The following is a 19,480-nucleotide window of genomic DNA, read 5'->3' as shown; positions in this document are numbered from 1 at the left end:
GAGACACAGCGAGAGAGGGAACACAAGCAGGGCGAGTGGGAGAGGGAGAAGCAGGCTTCCCGCGGAGCAGGGAGCCTGATGTGGGGCTCGATCCCAGGACCCTGGGATCAAGACCTGAGCCGGAGGCAGACACTTAACGACTGAGCCACCCAGGCGCCCCCCAACCATGGAGTAATTATTGAAGTTGCAGCATTGCCCACATCCCCACTGCAGCCCTTTGAAGACACAGCACCAGTAGGACCCTCTGTGTGTTGTTAAATGACCTCGGGGACCCACCTGGAGAGCTGTTCTATTTTCTCTTAACCTCCTCTGTTGCTTTTCATATAAACAAGTGAAACTTTTTTTTAATTAAAAAAATCTGAGGTCAGTTAGTAATGTCCTTGTGACTTCTGTGTAGTGTAAAACAGACCCTCTAGGGAAATGAATCAGGCTAATATCTGGTTAGCTGGCTCATGCTAGGAGCGATCCAATAAAATACCGACTTTCAAGTTCTCTCCCACACCCTTCTTGCTCCTCTTCCCTCTCCTCTCTACAACGCTGTCAGAGCGTGTAGTTACTTGCTTGACACCAGCCCTCCCTGCCAACGATCAGTTCCAGGAGGACAGACATTGAGGATAAAATGTGGAGGGAAGAGAGACAGAGACTAGTGTGGTGCCTGATTCATAGTACTATATTTAGTAAATATTTGGTAAGCTACTAATGAACATCCAAATGTTGGCTAGGAAAACAGAGCATGCTGAATCCCAACATCAGCTGATTTGGAAGAGTGGGTCAGCTGTTGCCAGAGAGCCACACAACTTCTCCCTGAAGAACCTACTGGTGAACTTCTGTGGCATGTTTCCCTGTGTGCTGACTGATGAACGAAAGGTAATACATAATATTTTGTGGTACCGAATGACATCCATTTTAAGTTAGAATTTATACACAGCTATAAATTCTATGTGTTTATTCCAAGCTGCTCAAAGGAATTGGAATAAATATACACAAATTCTCTCCTTTCAGAAATTCCATCAAAAACGGTTCAAGTAAATGCAAGTGAGTGGTTGTGTTAATCCAACTTGGGAGTGGTCTTTCCGTTGCTCTTTATGTTGTAATTGCATCACTTCAATTTTTTTTCTTATTATACAACATACCCACTGATCATGAAATACTGATACATACTGATACTCTCCTCCCAAAAATGGGAAAAGAAGTCCTTTCCATTTATTTTCAACCAGAGATGACTTAGATTAACAACTGATTAACAATTGAGAATATATCCTACTTTTATAGATATGTAAATCTGCTGAATTTATTTTATTGAAATTAACATAATTTTTCTATCTTCTCTTTATTATAGAAACAAAATCTACGTTAAAAAATCAAACCATTTGAAATATTAAGAAAATGAAAGTTTCAAGTAATCTCATGCCCTAGAGTCACTCTACTCAAAAACATGGTCCCTAACCCTGCAATGGTCTGCCTCAAACCATTTGTTACTAGTCTGCTAGGATGTAAGGAAACTAAACAGTTAAAAACTTTAACAGCAATTTGACATTTTAATTGTATTTTATAAAACTTTTGTTTCCCAAAGGATTAGAAAAAATAACGAGTTTTAAAGATCTGGTTCTTCACCACAGATAGACTGAAAAACACTGGATTAGAAAGAGTTTGCTTTATGTTCGTTGAGATCATTTTCAAAACCTAGGCTACTCTATCTGTGTGTCTATGTATGAATACCTACCTATCGATATACACAGACACACGGCACATACATGTATTTATTCACAAGACCTATATATGGAGAGAAACACACATACACAGATGTACAGATATATATAACAACACTGAAACTTTAACAAAAATGAAATTCCAATAATGAAACACAGAGCATATGTTTTCCTGTTTAATCCTCAAAATGGCAACAGGAATGGGCTACAATAATTGCCCCTATTTCACAAAGAGATTTCTGTTCCCTAAACTCAATAATAAATTCTCAGCAGAAGGAAGTGCTCAAAGGAATTTCACATTGAGGTATGCATCTAGAACTTTTGAAAAGACACACACACACACACAGAAAAAAACTGAAATAACTCTGAATTAGAGCCAAGACTCCAGAAAGTGGACTCAACCAACAAAATCTTGTGGCTGCATCTGGCACGTGAGGACACAAGATCTATGATAAATAATGTGTAAGGTGACATCATGTCCACTCGCCAAGTTCTATGCTGACCATCATTCCATCTGTGACTAGATTCCAAGTCTCTGGGGGCCTCTCTTCTACCAAGTAACCAACAGTGGAGTATCTGCTGATTGTACGTCTTGCCTCCTGGGCCCTCCTCCTGCTCACAGTAGGTGTTGATTCCAGAGATGGAAGTCAGGGATAGAGTCAAGGGTAGGTCGTCCTGAGGGGCAACCCCAAGCGATCCTCTGTGCTGACTCTTCTACCGTGAGCAGGTACACTCAGCAAAATTCCCAGGAAATTCTCTGGAAATCTGAGCAAAGCATACATGGCCAAATAATATAAGCATAGAAGAACATTTTGCCAATAATTTATGTGACACTTCTTTTTGCTCTATGTGAATACATCCCTAATTCCTGCATTTAAAGTACCAAATCAGGGGTGCCTGGGTGGCTCAGTCAGTTAAGCATCTGCCTTCGGCTCAGGTCATGGTCTCAGGGTCCTGGGATCGAGTCCCACGTCGGGCTCCCTGCTCAGTGGGGAGTCTGCTTCTCCCTCTCCCTCTGCCTGCTGCTCCCCTTGCTTGTGCTCTCTCTCTGTCAAATAAATAAATAAAATCTTAAAAAAAATAAAGTACCAAGTTAAAGTACCCAAGTCACTGATTTTGGTCACTATAGGCTTATTTTGTAGAGGTAAATAGTTTTACTTGTGGAAAGCCTACTTGCAAGCTTCTCTGTCTCAGTTTTCTCAGGAGCTGTACATTCATGGCAAATTATTCTTTTTTCTCTCTTTTCCCCCTCCTCTGAAAGAAAACCTAATATCTACTTTGTATATAATTGGTGACAATTCTGGTATAAGAATTTGACATATGTTCCTATTGAAAGGGTCACTGATTTGCTTTATTTTTAATCTGCAATAAGAACTGAAATCATCAATCAAGGAACTTTTTTTGTTTTTTCTCTATGAGACAGTGAATCATAAGGATGAGACCAAGCCAATGTACCTCCATTCTGTGGGGCTTCTCAGCCACACCTGGATCACCCCATCTGAAATACTTCCCATGATGTCTGACTGCAGTAGGTCAGCCACCCGATACAGATGATTAACCTCACAATTCAAAAGAAGTGAGAATTTCAGTGGGAAGTTTTCACTTCTGGTATTCTGTTTGCTGATTTTTGCAATCTAAATCCTGATAGTTGATTGCTAAATCTCTGTGATCATAAATTAGACCCAGCAGAAGGAAAATAAAGGATTTTTTGGGGGGAGGGCACTTTGTCACAGGATATATAGTGCTAATTATATTTCTTTAAAAAAAAACAATGTATAGCCATTTATATGAAAAGTCAGAAGGGTATATAAACCCAATGATGAAAGGAAGTTGTTTATGAAAGAGAAGATTATAGGGTTTTTTTCTTTTTTTGGTTTGTATTTATGTTTTTTTTTTTGCAATAACTATTATTGTTTAATTAAAATAAGTTTTTAAAGTAGAGTATTATACATAATTTCAGTTATTTAAAAAATAAAAATTTTAATGAGAAGATTATTTTCCTTTCAGGAGAAAATTATTGTGCTTCATATTTGTTAAACATGTGGTAATTACAATAAGGAACGAATGAAATACACTTGAGCTTTGTATCTAACAAACCTGAGCTTAAAATCCTGGTTGCCAGATAAAACACAACCTATCAAGTTAAATTTGAATTTCAGATCCCAATTTTTTTTTTAAATATAAGTATGTTCCATCTATTTTATGGAACACACTTATATTAGAAATTATTTGTTGTACATGTGGAATTCAAATTTAACTGACAATGATTTTTATTTACAAAAGCTGGTAACCCCAGTCATTGGGTAGGTTACTCTCTGTCTGGATATTAGTGTTCCCATATGTCAAACGAAGAGAGTTACCTACAGCATTGGTTTCTCTGAGGATTATGGGGAAAAAACATTTTCTGTGACATTCGTGAAGCTTATGCTCCGCCTTCTGGCTACATCTGCACAGTCCCATGCCTGATTTTATATTCATAATTTTCTTAAAACCTCCCCTGCCCCCAACTATGTAAACTGTGGGGCTCTCTGCGTTTCCATCCTCCCTTGGAGAAACATTGATGTGTATTAAGCAGCTTGCACAGAGTAGGCATTCAGTAAGAGTAAGTCCTTTTTCCTAATGACAGGCATGCTATAAAACTGAGTGTTACATAAATGCATAAATAAATAAATATTTATTTAGCAGCCCTGAGGGAACATTCTGGTTAAACCTTTGGTCAGTACTTACTTGAATCAAGAGCGCTAATGACCTGACTTTCTTAATTTTTTTATTCTCTCATTGTCTGTGGGGTTGCATATGGTTAAGTGACATATTATTTGCCCCAAACTTTAATATGAGAAGAATACTGTTTGCAACTCTATAGAGGTAAACAAGAAAGTAAACTTAGGCTTGATTCAGTTTGGTGCTTAAGAACAAGATGGAATTCAAATGTTATTTGAAGGGATAAATTTTGATTCATGAGGTATGAAGTAGGTAAAGAAAATGTTTTCTTTTCAGTTCTCACTGTGTGCAGGCGGAGGCCAACCTAGAAGTGGGGTGTGCAGGGACAGAGCTGATGGCTCCTTGTAAGTGCCCACAGGAATATAATTATATGGATTCTGGGAGACTAGTAGCCCTCCTTTGTTGGCAGCCACATACATCAACAGAGACTCAGGAGAGAGCCCACTCTTGGTTTGGGAAATAACTTAGACCAAGAAAGAATCACAGTAAAGAAGAGACTGGAGAGAGAGTTGTTTGCCTTCTCCTAACCAGAAAGAAGGAGTTTTCAGTACCCTGCTGGAAAAACACAGATCCTTTGCATTCATATGTGCATTTTCCCCTCCCTGCCTCAATAACTCTGGATATCTCTTACAGAAGAACACTTAAAAACACAATGGCTGCAAGTTTTATTTATTAGTGACCCCCTCGATACTTACCAAAATTTATCAAAACCCAAATTTCCTGCTATTTCCTTTTTTTTTAAGATTTTATTTTATTTTTTATTTGACAGAGAGAGACACAGCGAGAGAGGGAACACAAACAGGGGGAGTGGGAGAGGGAGAAGCAGACTCCCGCGGAGAAGGGAGCCTGATGCGGGGCTCGATCCCAGGACCCCGGTATCATGACCTGAGCCGAAGCCAGACACTTAACGGACTGAGCCACCCAGGCGCCCCCCTCCTGCTATTTTCACTGCAAAATAAATTTTAAGCTTTAAAGAGTAAAAAAGAAAAAAAAAAAAAGGTACATTTCAGAATTATTTTTTCAACACATTTAAAGAACAAACATGAATTTTAATGCTCTTTCATTATTATGTTGACAATATCTAAATCTGCAAAAGAGGAGTTAATGGCTCATCATTAGACTCAGGGCAATTAACTGCAAATTAGACTGGCAGAAAAAAGATAAGAACCTTTGAACCTGGGCATGGAACCGCTCAGTGCAGCGTTATTTTACTCATGAAAAGGGCCGTTTATTCTTAAATGGATTCGTTTTTGAAACTACAATGAGAGGAAAGGAAATTCACAAGGAAACATTCTTACAAGTAAGCCAGGAGACTATTGATCTGTGAAGGATATTTGCTGAACAGGGGGACAAAAACCAACATGAGCTTTGTCGCCAGGACCTGTTTCCAGCTTTTCAGAGCAGGTAGTGTCAGGGAATGGGCAGAGTCTGACACACACACAGACCCCAGGCCGGCCGCCCTGCGCCGGGTGCAGGGTGCTTGCAAGAGCGCACAGTTCACGCGGGAGCTTGAAGGCCTGCTCACTGACCCAGTGGTATCAGACATTTCGCCTTACATCCTCTCCTCCTGCTACTTAGAAAATAGAAATGCGCATTGCTGTGTGCCTTGAAGAATGTAGATGCTACTGTGTTTTTCGTTGCAGAGACCGAACAGATGTAATAGGAAAGCACAGGATCTTACTGTGTTTTCCTAGCAGTCTTAAGAAAAATAGGGGAGTGGAAACTCCACCTCCTGGCTCATGAACGTCAGAGACATTAACAACCTGGTCGAGGCCGAAGGTGAAGGTCCTAAAAATGGCACGGAACTGCCTGAAGTCTGAATAGCAAGGGCATTTTGCAGATTAACTTCCATGACTCCACAGTCTGCACTGGGACGCTCACTGGAAGCTCCTTGGTGCTTTCTGATCACGTGTCGACCTCCTCCTCCTCCTCCCATCCCCCTCCTCCTCCTCTCTTCCCCCTCTTCCTCCTCCTCTCCCTCCTCCCCCTCCCCTCTTCCTCCTCCTCCTCCTCCAATTTCCAAGCCAGAACTGAGGCTTGAGAATTGCTGGTGGCCCATCTCAATCCCTATTTCAGGGCGAGTAAGAATGATCATCCTTGTGAGAGAAAGGCCTCCGCTCCGGGCGCCAAAATCATCTTCCTTATCTAGGTCAAGGAAGCCTGCTTCCTTTTTGGTTGTTCAGACTCCTTAGTGTAATTCAGCTGCTCCTAGGAGAGCTTTAGGCTCTGCTGACAAAATAGACCATCTGCTAAGGCAGAATCAATCTATCAGCAGAAGGAGATCTATAAATGTATTTCTGGCAGATCTTGCGACCACCCTACCACGTAGAGCGGCCTGAATCCTTATGTTACATTAGATGGGAGGGAAGTGAGTCTCTAGTAATTTCCATGACTTGTCTTGGCCACAAGGCCTGCTGGGGGCCCCACCTTCAAACATTAGGCTCCTGCACATACCTTCACCAGGAAACCCCTTCTGCGTGCAAAGGCAAAGCCGGTAAAATAGTTAACAGCTACTTGCTGCTGTTTTGCCAATTCTGCATTTTGGCCACGAGTTAGCGTTTCTCGAGTAACAGAGGTTTGAGTGGTAACTGTTGAAAAGTGTTCCTGCTAATATATACCCTCTGAGAGGTTACTTTGCTGTTTGATTACCCTGAGCTGCTTTAACTATTCTACCCTTTCCTCATGTTGTGCTTTAATGTCAGGAGCTCATAGGGATTTTAACAGGGTAGATATAATCAAATATTGGGGTGCTTGGGTGGTTCAGTCACCAACTGAGCATCTGATTCTTGGTTTTGGCTCAGGTCATGATCTCAGGGTCCTGAGATTGAGCCCCACATCGGGCTCCATGCTGAGCATGGAGTCTACTTGAGATTCTCTCTCTCTCCCTCTCCCTCTGTCTCTCCTCCCACTCTCTCTCTGTGTCTCTCTAAAATAAATAAATAAATCTTTATATATATATATATATATAAAATCAAATATTGAAGTATATTTCAAGGGCTACTGAAGAAGCCTCCTTGTTTTGGCTCGGGGTTGGTCCCATAGCCTCTTGTTGTGGGTTGGAGTTGTCTGCATTCCTGAAACATGATGAAAGCATCCTGGGAAGTGTGTGGGGGGAGGGTCTTATTCTAACCTTGGCTGCTCCCAAGGACACCGGATTCTTTTCTGAGGAAAGTGGCTTTAGGAAAATGAGAGAAATCATCTTATAATTTGCCATTAGTTCGCATTCATGTTCACGAACTCTTTGGCAGTTATGAATAACTGAAGGAGAACACACATGTGAAAAAAAGTTGCCCAAGTTTACTATGCTGGAGAGAACAGTCCGTTTTTATTTCTTTAAACAGCTTTTCCGTAGGAGTCAAGACCCTTGACTAAGATTGGTCATTGTACCATTAGAATTTGAAAGTGTATTTTCTTCACTTACATGAAAGATAAATCCTGCTACCGAGAATCTTATCTTCTTTATAAATAAGCCAATATTTTCCTAAACCATATGGTTTGTCCATTGGATTTCTTGTTTCTGGGTTGTAGGAGTTACATGAAAGACATGATTACCAAACATGCAAAGTCAATGTCATCCTGTACGTGAGTTCCATTTTCTCATCTCTCAATATCTCCAAGTCGAAAAATGTCATTTTGGACATTGGCTAATAGAATGTGCTTCAGGGCAAGGAACTTGTAGTCTAAATTTTCACTCCCTCAGAAAATACTAATTTCCCCACATGTCTTTTTTTCAGGGCTGTAGAGACTACAGCACCACCGTATTTAAAACCATGTTTTACCTTTGCAATCTGGAGTTTAATATGATCTCAAAAGACTGGTCATGGAGGATGAACATGGCTCTTTCCACTGATCTTAGAAATGAGAGTTGTCATGGGGATAGAAGACTTGTGAATAACATAAAAAATGGAAACACAGACTCCCCTTGCTCTCATACAGCACGATAAAGTACAAGTCTCTTGTTCTTAACCACCCCCTTTTGAAAAAGTGGATAATTCCACCATTTGTTCTCAAAAGAAAGGTTTTCGCTAGAGAGAGACAGCTTGAACAGTCTCATCTGCTTGCTCAGCTCCCCAAGCAGGTAATTGTAGAGAGAAAAGACAATTCTTTGATCTCAGTGAGGTGCTAATTTGTAAGATTTTGGAGCTGTTTGGGCCTTAGGAAGCAGGGATCAGTCCGTAAACAATGGCATTTATCTGGCAGCCGATTACGGACACATTACTATCTCCGTGCTTATTCATTTACACTGGTGTTTGAAGACAGGACCCTGTGTCAATAAAGGAATTAGACCAGACACCTCTGTCCATCAGCTTTATCTCAGTTTGCTGACAGGAACAGTAGGGGACGGCAAGCAACAGAAGACACTTCAAAGTGTCCTAGCCTCGCTTCTGCAGCTAAGACAAACAACATTTACTGCCTCAGCAGTAGCACACAGCGAGCGTAAGACAGCGAAGGAAGATGAAAGAATGAGCCCAGTCATCAAACACAGACCCGCCCACCCCCCACTCCCGGCGGCTCCCTCTGCTTGGTGAAGGTTTCCGCCCTCGGTGGTGCTGCTTCGGACCTCTCCTCGAGAAGCATGGCAGGGAAAGCGTGCATGAGAAACATCTACCTGACTCTTCACCAGCTACCCCTCATTCAAGATTTCAATATTAAGTCATTCATTGCTTTCAGCATCTCTGCTGTACACAAGCCAAGTGCCTACCCTGTGCTAGGACCTGTGCTATGACAGACACCTTGAGAAACAGCCCGAGGCTCCAGCACAGCACAGTTCATAGGGGGATGGAAGGGGCATTTGAGGGGGCTGGGCAGATGTGGTCTTCCACGGAACCAACTATACCTTGAAAGGATCCAAAAGTGCCATTTCTGTTTTTAGCACCGTCTAAACAGAAAATAACTGGAACAAATACTTGAGAGCACTGTCCAGTGAAAACATATCCCAGCTTTCTCCCTCTGCACTTCTAAGTTGGGAATTATGTATCAGCGTATTTTATACACAATTTAGTTAATTTGCTGAAATATAGATTCATTCGTTTATTTGGGAAATTTTTTACTGAATATGTACTACATCAATCCATGCTCCGGTCTGGGATAAAACACAGAACAAGACAGACTAGATCTCTGCTTTAGTGTGAGGAAATAAACAAAAGGCTGGTTAATTGCGGGGTGTCCGGAAATCATATAAAGTGAGTAGAATAAAGAAGTGGTAGGATATGGGGTAAATATGGAGGATGTTGGTTTTTAGAGCAGGTAGTCATGAAAAGAAACTGTGATGAGAAGAATAATGAGGAGAAAGAGTTTCCTGTCAGGGACTATGCACGGAAACGCTGAAGCAACAGAGGGGAGAGCAGGACGGCTGGAGCTGAGGGAAAGTGGCGTCAGGCACGATGGACAGCAGAGCCAGACAGGTGGACAGGACGTACGTCCCAGATGAAGTCAGAGGTGATGAGGATCACGCTGTGTGGGTGCTTTCCAGGCGGGGTGAGAATTCTAGAAGATATTCTAACTTTAGTCCACCCCCACACAGCATTTGACCGAGTTCATTTCTCCTTTCTCCACTCGCTGGCTGTTCCTTCCCAGCCTCCTGTGCTGGCCCCTCCTCATCCTCTTCCCTTGTCTATTTACCTTCACTTCTTTGATGATCTCACCCCATCTCGTGGCTTCAAATAACACCTCTACAAGAACGGTCACCAAACATATGTCTTTAGCCTGTACCTCTCCTCTGCATTCCAAGCTTAGATTTCCAACCTCCTGTTTGACATCTCTGCTGGGATGTCTACTGTACGTCTCAAAGGCATCCCAAGCAACACCAAGCTCCTAATAAGTACCCCCAAATCCCTTTTCCCCCTCAGAATTCCCATCTTAGGTGATGGCAATCACCAGTCTTCAGTGGATCAGACTGAAAACTGGGCAGTCACTCTTGACTCCTCTCTATCCCATCTCATGGAAGCTGAGTATCTTCTGGCTCGCCCAATTCTAGGATCTCCCCTGAGGCACTGCAGTAGAGTTCTAACTGGTCCCACCTGGGCCCTTGCTCCCCTACAGAAGATTTCTGTCACCTACAGTAGCCCCTGTCCTCTTAAGCCTGAGTGAGAGCACGCTCTTCAAGACCCCTCACTCAGGGTCTGCAAGGGCTCCATAACCCCCACCTCTATCATCTCTCCGACCCCTGCGACTTCTCTCTCCCCTCCTCATTGTTTCCTCGCCGCTCCTCCTCGGCACCTGCTCTTCCCTCCCTCTTGAACGCTCTTCCCTGCAGACTCCACCTGTTTGCTGCCTCATCTCCTTCAGGTCTTCACTCAGAAGGCAACTTCACAGTGGGTGCCATTTCCTGACCACCCTACTTAACGTTGCAACTCTTCCTTCTCTCAAACTCCTTGCCCACGTCCCCGATTTATTTTTCCAGAGCATTTATCATTTATCCTAACATGCTACATAATTTCCATTTTTTTCCTCCTTTGTTATCTCTTTCCCCTCTTTAGAATGTAGGTTAAATTTGGTAGGACTTTTTGTCCATCTGGGTCACTACCAAATTCCCAGCTATGTAAATAGTACCAGGAACATGATGAGCAGATAATAATAGATTATCAAACTAATAGGTGGGAAGCTATGGAAAAGCTTCAGCAGGGAATGGCAGAATCTGGCTTGTGTTTAAGATGATCATTTTGCCTCCTCTGGAGGGAATGGAGTGGAGGGGTGGAGCTGGATTTGAGACAGCAGTTAGGAAGCAAGAGTAGTAGTTCAGGTAAGACACGGGGTTGGTTGGGACCCAGTTGGCAGTAATGGAAGGAAGAATGTTGACGATCTCTTTGGGGGGCTACTTTGTAGCACTTACAATTCCTTTTATGACCAGAACACTTCTGATCATTTCTGTGTTGAGCACAGCTGTATAGAGTCTCAACCTCCTTGATTGCTCTCTTGCTTGTACAAGAGAAATTCAAATCAAAGCTGATGGCTTTGTGGCCTGGAGGAGGTTTAAGGGAATGATCCCAGGTGGCTCCTAGATGTCCGGCTTGAAATATGTGGGTGAGTGAAGCTGTCATTTACTGAGAAGAAGGTCAGAGTGGGCAACAGTTATAGGAATTGTTTCACTGGAAACAATACCTCTTAGACGTCAAAGGCTAAATGACCAGGGCAAAGCTGAGGCATATATAAAAATATATCCTATAGCAGAGAGGTTAACAATAGAGAAAAATTTGGAAGTTATCATATGTGGATGGTTTTTAAAACCACTCAGTTAGTGGTTTTAAAGGTTTTAAAATTAAATCCAGCAGAAGAGATTGAGAAGGAACATTGCAGAAGCACAACACTTATGGTGGGTAAAGAAGACTTTTGAGATTATCTAGATCCTAGAACAGGCTGGCAATCTGCAGCCAACGGAGCAGATCTGGCTTCATGCTCGTTTTTGTATTGCCCATGAGCTAAAAATACTCCTAACCAATGATATTTGCAATTGAATGGATGATAAGATACACTAACTTTGTACTCCAATAAAGTAAAATGTTTTTCCCCAAAAGAGGATTCCATTCTTCTCATTAGTAAGCCAGTATTCCCAGTTTATATATATATATATATAAAGAGAGATACAATTATTTTTATCATATATTATATTTCATCAGTTAAAAACATTTGTGGAAATTTGTTTTCTCTCCTGTTATTCTTGATTTTACCTTTTGTTCTACAAAGGGTAAAAGCCTAAAATATTTAGTATTTGGTCCTTATAGAAAAGTGTACCCTACTTTATTTTTTTAAAAGATTTTATTTATTTATTTGAGATAGAGCGCGAGAAGCAGGCTTCCCACTGAGCAAGGAGCCCAATGCTGTACTTGATCCCAGGACCCTGAGATCATGACCTGAGACAAAGGCAGAAGCTTCACTGACTGAGCCACACAGGCGCCCCAAGTGTGCCCTACTTTAGATTTATTCTTTCATAGTGAGGAAAGAATTATTTAGGTTATTTTTCAGCGTTACCCTGAGGAAGAGCAGGACTCACATCCATGCCTGAACTTCTGGTTGCATTCCTACTCCAAGGTACTGTGCTATATTCCTCTGTCATATATGGAACAGTCTAGCAAATACTTATATCACCGAGTAGGAAAGAAACTTGATCATGCCATGGAAATGCTTTGTTAATTAAAAAAAGAAATCAATGCAACAAATTACCAATAGCTTAATATGTTCAACTAGAAAACTTTATTGTGTTAATTCAAGGAAATCATTCCATCTGTTTAAACTTCAGTGAGAGAAAGCCATCTCTCTGACTGATTTTTCCATTCTTTAAAATAGTGTGATGGGATTATGGCAATTACCCAAATAATTCATGTCAAATAATGGTATGAAATGTCAAATATCTATGTATGTATTTTTTCTTGCCTATTTCCCAGACAGAGATGTAAGAATAGGTGCTAGGATAAGGAGCTTCTCTTTATCTTCATTTTGGGCTTGGGTTGGTACCACTGTTTTCTATCACTCTGTATTCTTCAAACATCTTCACTTCTCACACACCAACATCTTGGAAATTTAGCATGACCACACTTCCCATACATTTACCATTGCTTTTTAAAAACTGTGGTAAAATACACGTAACATAAAATGTACCATCTTAACCATTTCTAAATGTATGGTTTGGTAATGTTAACGTATATTCACATTGTCATGCAACCAATCTCCAGAATTCTTAATCTTGTAAAACTCAAGCTTTTACACCCTTTAACCAACAACTCCCCACTTCCCCATCCCTGAGACCCTGGGCAACAACCATTCTATTTTCTCTTTCTGGGAACGTGACTATTCTAGCTACCTCGTGGAAGTGCAATCAGTATTTGTCTTTCTGTGACTGGCTTATTTCAGGAGCACAATGTCCTCTGGGTTTATCTATGACGTAGCATGCATCAGAATTCCCTTCCTTTCCATTGTCTGTAGTGTCCACATTTTGTTTATCTGTTCATCCGTTGATGGACGCTTGGGTTGCTCCCACCCCTTTGAATAATACTGTTGTGAACACGGGTGTCCAGCCATGGTCTTATAACCTGAGTCACGTGTCCACACCTCCGACTGCTTTTCTCCTTATTCAGGGACTATTTTTCATGAGATGGGTGACACCTGACAGGGGTCTTGAAATAGATGAAAAGAAGATGCATCTTCCTGAGCAAGTCTAGGAGGCCCTCCTGGAAAATGTCTTTCCTTCCCTTTTTGACTCAGAAGGGGGTGTCCATCCCTAGACCAAGCATCTTGAGCATGCAATATTATTGAAGAAAATGGGGCAAGACAAAGGTCCTGGGTTAGGAAACCAGTGTTAGGCTAATTGGGCAGATGTACATCCAGTCTCCCAGAGGGGACTGCTGAGGACCCCTCTGATAAATATTCCCTGCCTAGGGTAGTTAGCAAGAGGCAGGGGAATCAAAAGTTGAACTAAAGTACAGAAAAGAACAAAACTCTAAACATTTATACGTGCAATAAAGTTTATAAGCAAAACTTTATAAAACTTGGTAAGCCTAAATTTAAGAACTAGTCCTAGGTGAAGGAGCTTTGCAAATTCTGAGTTTTGGCTCTGCTACTAACTAATCACACAACTTTTGATAAAACCACTGAGCTGCTCTGAGCCTCCATGTCCTCACCTTAAAAACAGGAGAAATCATACCTGCTTGGCAGGCTCATTTTGAGCACTGTGATACCGATCATATAGTTCACTCAGCAAAGGGTAGATCCTTTCGTGCCATGACTTTTATGGTTGTTAAGTATAGAGGCTAGACGTCGGGCCAAGGAAACTCTTATTTCTCATGTGGGGGCACAAAAATTATCAATGTGAAAGAACTTTAGTATTTTAGTAAAAATTGAAGTCTTTCTAGCTTCACATACATGTGTGTGGAACCCACATATTTGACGAAATGTATCCACTGTGGATGTCCTTTCTTAAGAAACTTTAGATGCTAAACATAGGTACTCCTGAAAAAATTGACATATTCCAGGTTGATGAGTAATTCAGTATTTATAAAGCTGGTGTTTAGACATGAAGGCCATTTGGAGAAATCGTAGGTTTCATTCTGTCTGTGCCTGGATTAATGTTACACATCAGAGTCTAAGAATCCCCTAAATAAACACCATATGCCTCTGAATGTTGACTTTCTGATTCTGTAGCCAATCCTTTTAATAAATTTCAATGCGCAACCTACAGTCAGCATCCTACTCCCTTAAAGACATGTAGTCATGTGGCAGACAAAGAGGTTCCTCAAAGTGCTGTCACAGCTGGGCATATATACACCCTCTTAATTATTTCCTATTATTTCCTCTGCTAATTAATTCCTAATCTCTCCTGCTCAGGAAAGCGTATCACTCCAATAGTGGTTTTAAGAGTAGTGTAAGTGCAGCTGTGTTCTTGCCACTGATGTTTCTAGCCCTGCAGAGACACAGAATGAGCGAGAATGACTGAATGACCGCTGCTCTCTCTTTCATCAAGAATGGGGAGTATTCTTGTATTCTTCTATCCATGGTGTTACACACTTCACGTCCCATTCATCATTCCATCCACATCATACAGCGGGGCGCAGGGAGGCTGCTGAGATCATCAGTAAACAATGGTCTTTCACAGCATTCTGGAAAGCATGTGAAGGGACTTTTCCCTCAGTGTTGATTCCACAGAGATGTGTTGAACCCTGCTGTGTATTCCGTCACTGTGGTGAGACAATGATGAATAGCCCAAAATCCCTTCCCAAGGTCCTACTGCCTTAGGAAAGAAGTGTATGAAGTGATGGCTTACATTTACTCTGAGCACTTACATACATTGACTCATCATCTGCACGGCAATTTCATGAGTTTGGTATTACCCATTCCCCTCATCCCCCCCTCCCCATAATATCATGATGCCTAAGATTAGTGCTTATTCAGCATCACATCAATAGCCAGAAATTAAACCTCAGGATTTTGACCCTTGAGAATATAGTGATTCTTCTACACACACACACACACACACACACACACACACACACACACACAAGAACTGAGGTAAAAGATGATGGCTATCATAGGACATGGGCAAATGTCCTGAAATGGGGGTTCAGGAAAGGGACCAGGAAGGCTAATATTCATATGGAGCTCTGAAAACTGGATAAGATTTGGATGTGAGCAGAGGAATTTGGGGGAATGGAGAAAGACTGGTGATCAGGGTCCACACTGAGAGTAGGAGTTGCTCTGTTCTGCATGTGAGCTTGTTGGTGGCAAGAGGAGAGTCAATACAAGGTTAAGTTATTGTTATTTTATTTGGTAGGCAATAAGCAGCCAGTGAAAAGTTCTGAACGGAAAAAGAGGACATATTCTTAGCCGTCCTTTAGGACATGGAGCTGTAGATGGGTGCAGATGGGATGGGTGGTGACAGAGTGAAGGCAAGGACAAGTCACTGGCAACAGTCTCTACAGCATCCCATTGTCTCCCTACAGAGCACTAAAGGCTCAGGCAGGACATTGTCAGGGGAGAGAGGAGAAAATGGTTTGAGAAAAGGTAGACTCAGAATCAACAGGACTGAGCCAAGAGGTCGATCTCTGAGGAAGGAGACAGCTGTTCTTGAATGTTCTCTGAGGATTTATGAGGCAGGAAAGAGAGAGGAAACATTCTTAGTGGGAATTGATGTTGTTTCTGCCATGTCAGTCTTGGCCTGCCCCCAAGATAACCAGACAGACAATGGATGACCACTGAATCCTTGATGATTTTCCAATGAAGAGAAGAAATGTGAACTACTGGAGATTATGCATGGAGATTTCTCCTGCTTCACGGGGAATGGTTTCCAATGCTGAATCAATGATTTTACTCTACATTTTCTTTCTTTTTCATTTATTAAAATCAGAAGAGTCTTTCAGAATGACTACTGATTCAGAAACTTGAAGGCATTAAAAAATGTGAAGTGTTTTCTCTCAGATTAACACCGTTCTACTGCTAGAAGTTAAAATAAGTCATGTAATTATGGATAATATTTATTTGACACAGATTGCTGTTATGAAAGCATCTTTGTATGTATAAAAATTATCATAATTGGGGAAACACTTACACGGTAGCCACCTGGGTAGAGTCCAGAGTATGCATGCATATAAAAACTATTTTATGTATTTTACTTTTTTTTTTATAACATCTATTACTTGTGGTTAGTGATCTTTCATTGCCTTTAATTTGTGGACACTTTCTAACCACCACTTGTGGGTCTTCAGGGAGCAAACCCCTTCACAGAAACATTTATTTGCCACCACAAAGACCGTGAGGATAGAGAGACAATTCAATATTTATTCTGTGTTTAACAGCATCCTTTGAGAGTTGGAGCAAGGCTTTCAAAATGTAAAACCAAAGAAAAAAATCATCCCCCAATCCAACCCACCCCCTGGAGTTCTGTGGAGAATGGAACAAACAGGCCTGTTTCTAATACATGTCGTCTGGGAGGCACTTCACAGTGTACTTGACAAAATGATGGCATTGGAAAAATGTAATACAAGAAAAATAAAGCAAAGCTCTGAAGTAAAATATAAAAATCGTTGGAGTGTTATCTTATACGATACAGAATTATTCACCTAATCTTTCTGTGTCTCCCCCATGCAAAGTCACCGACAAGCTCGCAACGCGGGTTCCTTCCATTTGTTCAGTGGGGAACATAGGCAGACTATCCACTTTTCTTAATTCTGGTCCTCACATATGGAAATGGAAGAAGAGGACACCTGACTGACTCACGTATGTCACAGAGCACTGTGAGGGTCAGGATCGAAATGAAATGATGTTTGGGGAAGTGTTTATAACCTGTAACATATTACGCACAGGTAAGACCTTATTATCTTTTTTTTTTTAAGATTTTATTTATTTATTTATTTGAGAGAGAGAGAGAGAGTGAGAGAGCACAAGAGGGGGGAGCGGGAGAGGGAGAAGCAGACTCCCCGCTGAGGAGGGAGCCCGATGCGGGACTCGATCCAGGGACTCCAGGATCATGACCTGAGCCGAAGGCAGTCGCTTAACCAACTGAGCCACCCAGGCGCCCAGACCTTATTATCTTTAGATTGGGACACTAATACTCTTCCTTTTCTACTTGGTAAGGATGTTGTAAAGAGAAATAAGGTAACATGTATCAAGCACTGAGGGCTTGGAAAGAAAGATATGCAGATGAAGGGCATTATTATCACTTATTACCTTATAATTAATTATATTAACTTTTAATGATAATCCAGAAAACACATGTGTTTGGGCTCTGAATCTGTGGGGAAAAAAAAAATTCAAAAGTTGAAGTACTGGGGGCGCCTGGGTGGCTCAGTCGTTAAGCGGCTGCCTTCGGCTCAGGTCATGATCCCAGGGTCCTGGGATCGAGCCCCGCATCGGGCTCCCTGCTCGGTAGGGAGTCTGCTTCTCCCTCTCCCCCTGCTTGTGCTCTCTCTCTGTCTCTCTCTGTCAAATAAATAAATAAAATATTTTAAAAAAAAAGTTGAAGTACTGGATTTATTTTCTTTTGACTCAAAAAGTGGAGTAAAATCTGGGAAAAACATAGCTTAGGAAGTTGAAGGTCAACCTGAATGATTCCCAGGATGTATCTATGAAAAGGGGTGTGTAACTGTATATTCTTTCGGTATCTGGAAAAGCCAGAATTCAGACCTTCCTCCCTGAACTTGTTAAAGACAGGCTTCTTCAAACTGTGGTGCTTTGTTGAATCTGAAGAATATTCAAATATTTAATAGTGAAGGCAAAGTTTGTCCCTATGATCTGCCCTTTAAAAGTCTGTATCCTACTCCCTCCCCAAAGAAACAGTTTCAGTGCCGAGTGAGAGACTCAGAACAAAGCAACTTTAGATCCGGGGGTGCGGCGGTGTGTGTGAATAATTAAATTTTTCATATTTTTATTTACTCACTCTCCAATTAAAAGAAATTAGTTGGATTGTATGCTGTCAAATTTGGCAACTCCACTAATTTTCAGACCAAAGCAAAGCACCATGTTTTGGTCAGAAATCTTATATCTTGTCAGTTGAATTAACTTAAAAAAATGGCATAAAGGCTCTTGGGATTCCTAAGGGATATAAAATGGGCTCAAAACAAAGATAATGCACTGGTTAGGGGCGCCTGGGTGGCTCAGTCGGTTAAGGGTCAAACTCTTGATTTTGGCTCAAGTCATGATCTCAGGGTCCTGGGATCGAGCCCCGGGCAGTCTGCTTGAGATTCTATCTCTCCCTCTCTGCCTCTACCCCTCCTCCTGTTCACACTTGCTCTCTCTCTCTTAGATAAATAAATAAATCTTTAAAACAAAAGAAAACAAAGATAAAACACTGTTTCTAACATATAGGGTCAAGTAACCCATTCTATTGACCCCGTCTTTATGAGACTATCAGAAGAGGCACAGGGAGTTAATTTTAATATTTTGGAGTTATAAAAGAGTGTCACGACAACATTTTGGCCAAAGAAAGTACTATTTACTGAATCTTTCATTTCTAAAACCTCTCTAATTTTCCAAAAATATTAAGCATGTGATAAGTAAAACATTTTGATTTGATTGCGATGAGTAGCACTAAGTTTGCCCAAATATCATAAATTAATAGTGGGATAATATTTTAAAATAGTAATCCTGTCATACACACACACACCCCAATCAAGGCAGAAACTAGTTTATTAGAAACTCACTAAAGAATTCAGATAACAACGCAATCAAATTCCAAGAGTTGAATTGAAAGCCCAGCCACGGCCATCGCAAAAGACTGAAAAGCAGGCTAGAGGAGCAAGAAGAAGCTCATGTCCTCTGTACCCCCCTGACCTCTCAGTAGCTGACAGTCACTTGAGCTGGGCCAGGGAGGAAGCAGGGTCCCCCAAAGGGTCCTTGCACTCTACCTCTGTTGCAGGTTCAAGACCTAGCGGAGGGTGCAACAGGGACATTTGTGAGAACTGAGAGCAGAAGAAAGCGGTGTCCTCTTCCCCAGGAGAGCCTGGAAGAGGCTGTGTGTGGCCCCTAGGAAGAAGGGCTGAGCTGCCCCAGACAGTTCCCTGCCTCCAGGCTTGGGATGGAAGTAGTAGAATGATTCCCACGCACCCAAGAGCAGCAGGGAATGTGAG

At 41.6% G+C, this 19,480-nt stretch overlaps 1 pseudogene; it reads right to left on the bottom strand.

The window, feature by feature from the left end:
* The window catches only part of LOC110585982, a 31,398-nt pseudogene that overhangs the window by 8,374 nt on the left and 3,544 nt on the right, over positions 1-19,480 (bottom strand).

This window comes from Neomonachus schauinslandi, chromosome 6 (genome assembly GCF_002201575.2).
Source record: "Neomonachus schauinslandi chromosome 6, ASM220157v2, whole genome shotgun sequence".
NCBI classification, from domain to species: Eukaryota; Metazoa; Chordata; class Mammalia; order Carnivora; family Phocidae; genus Neomonachus; species Neomonachus schauinslandi.
This window is presented reverse-complemented; position numbering and strand designations above follow the sequence as displayed.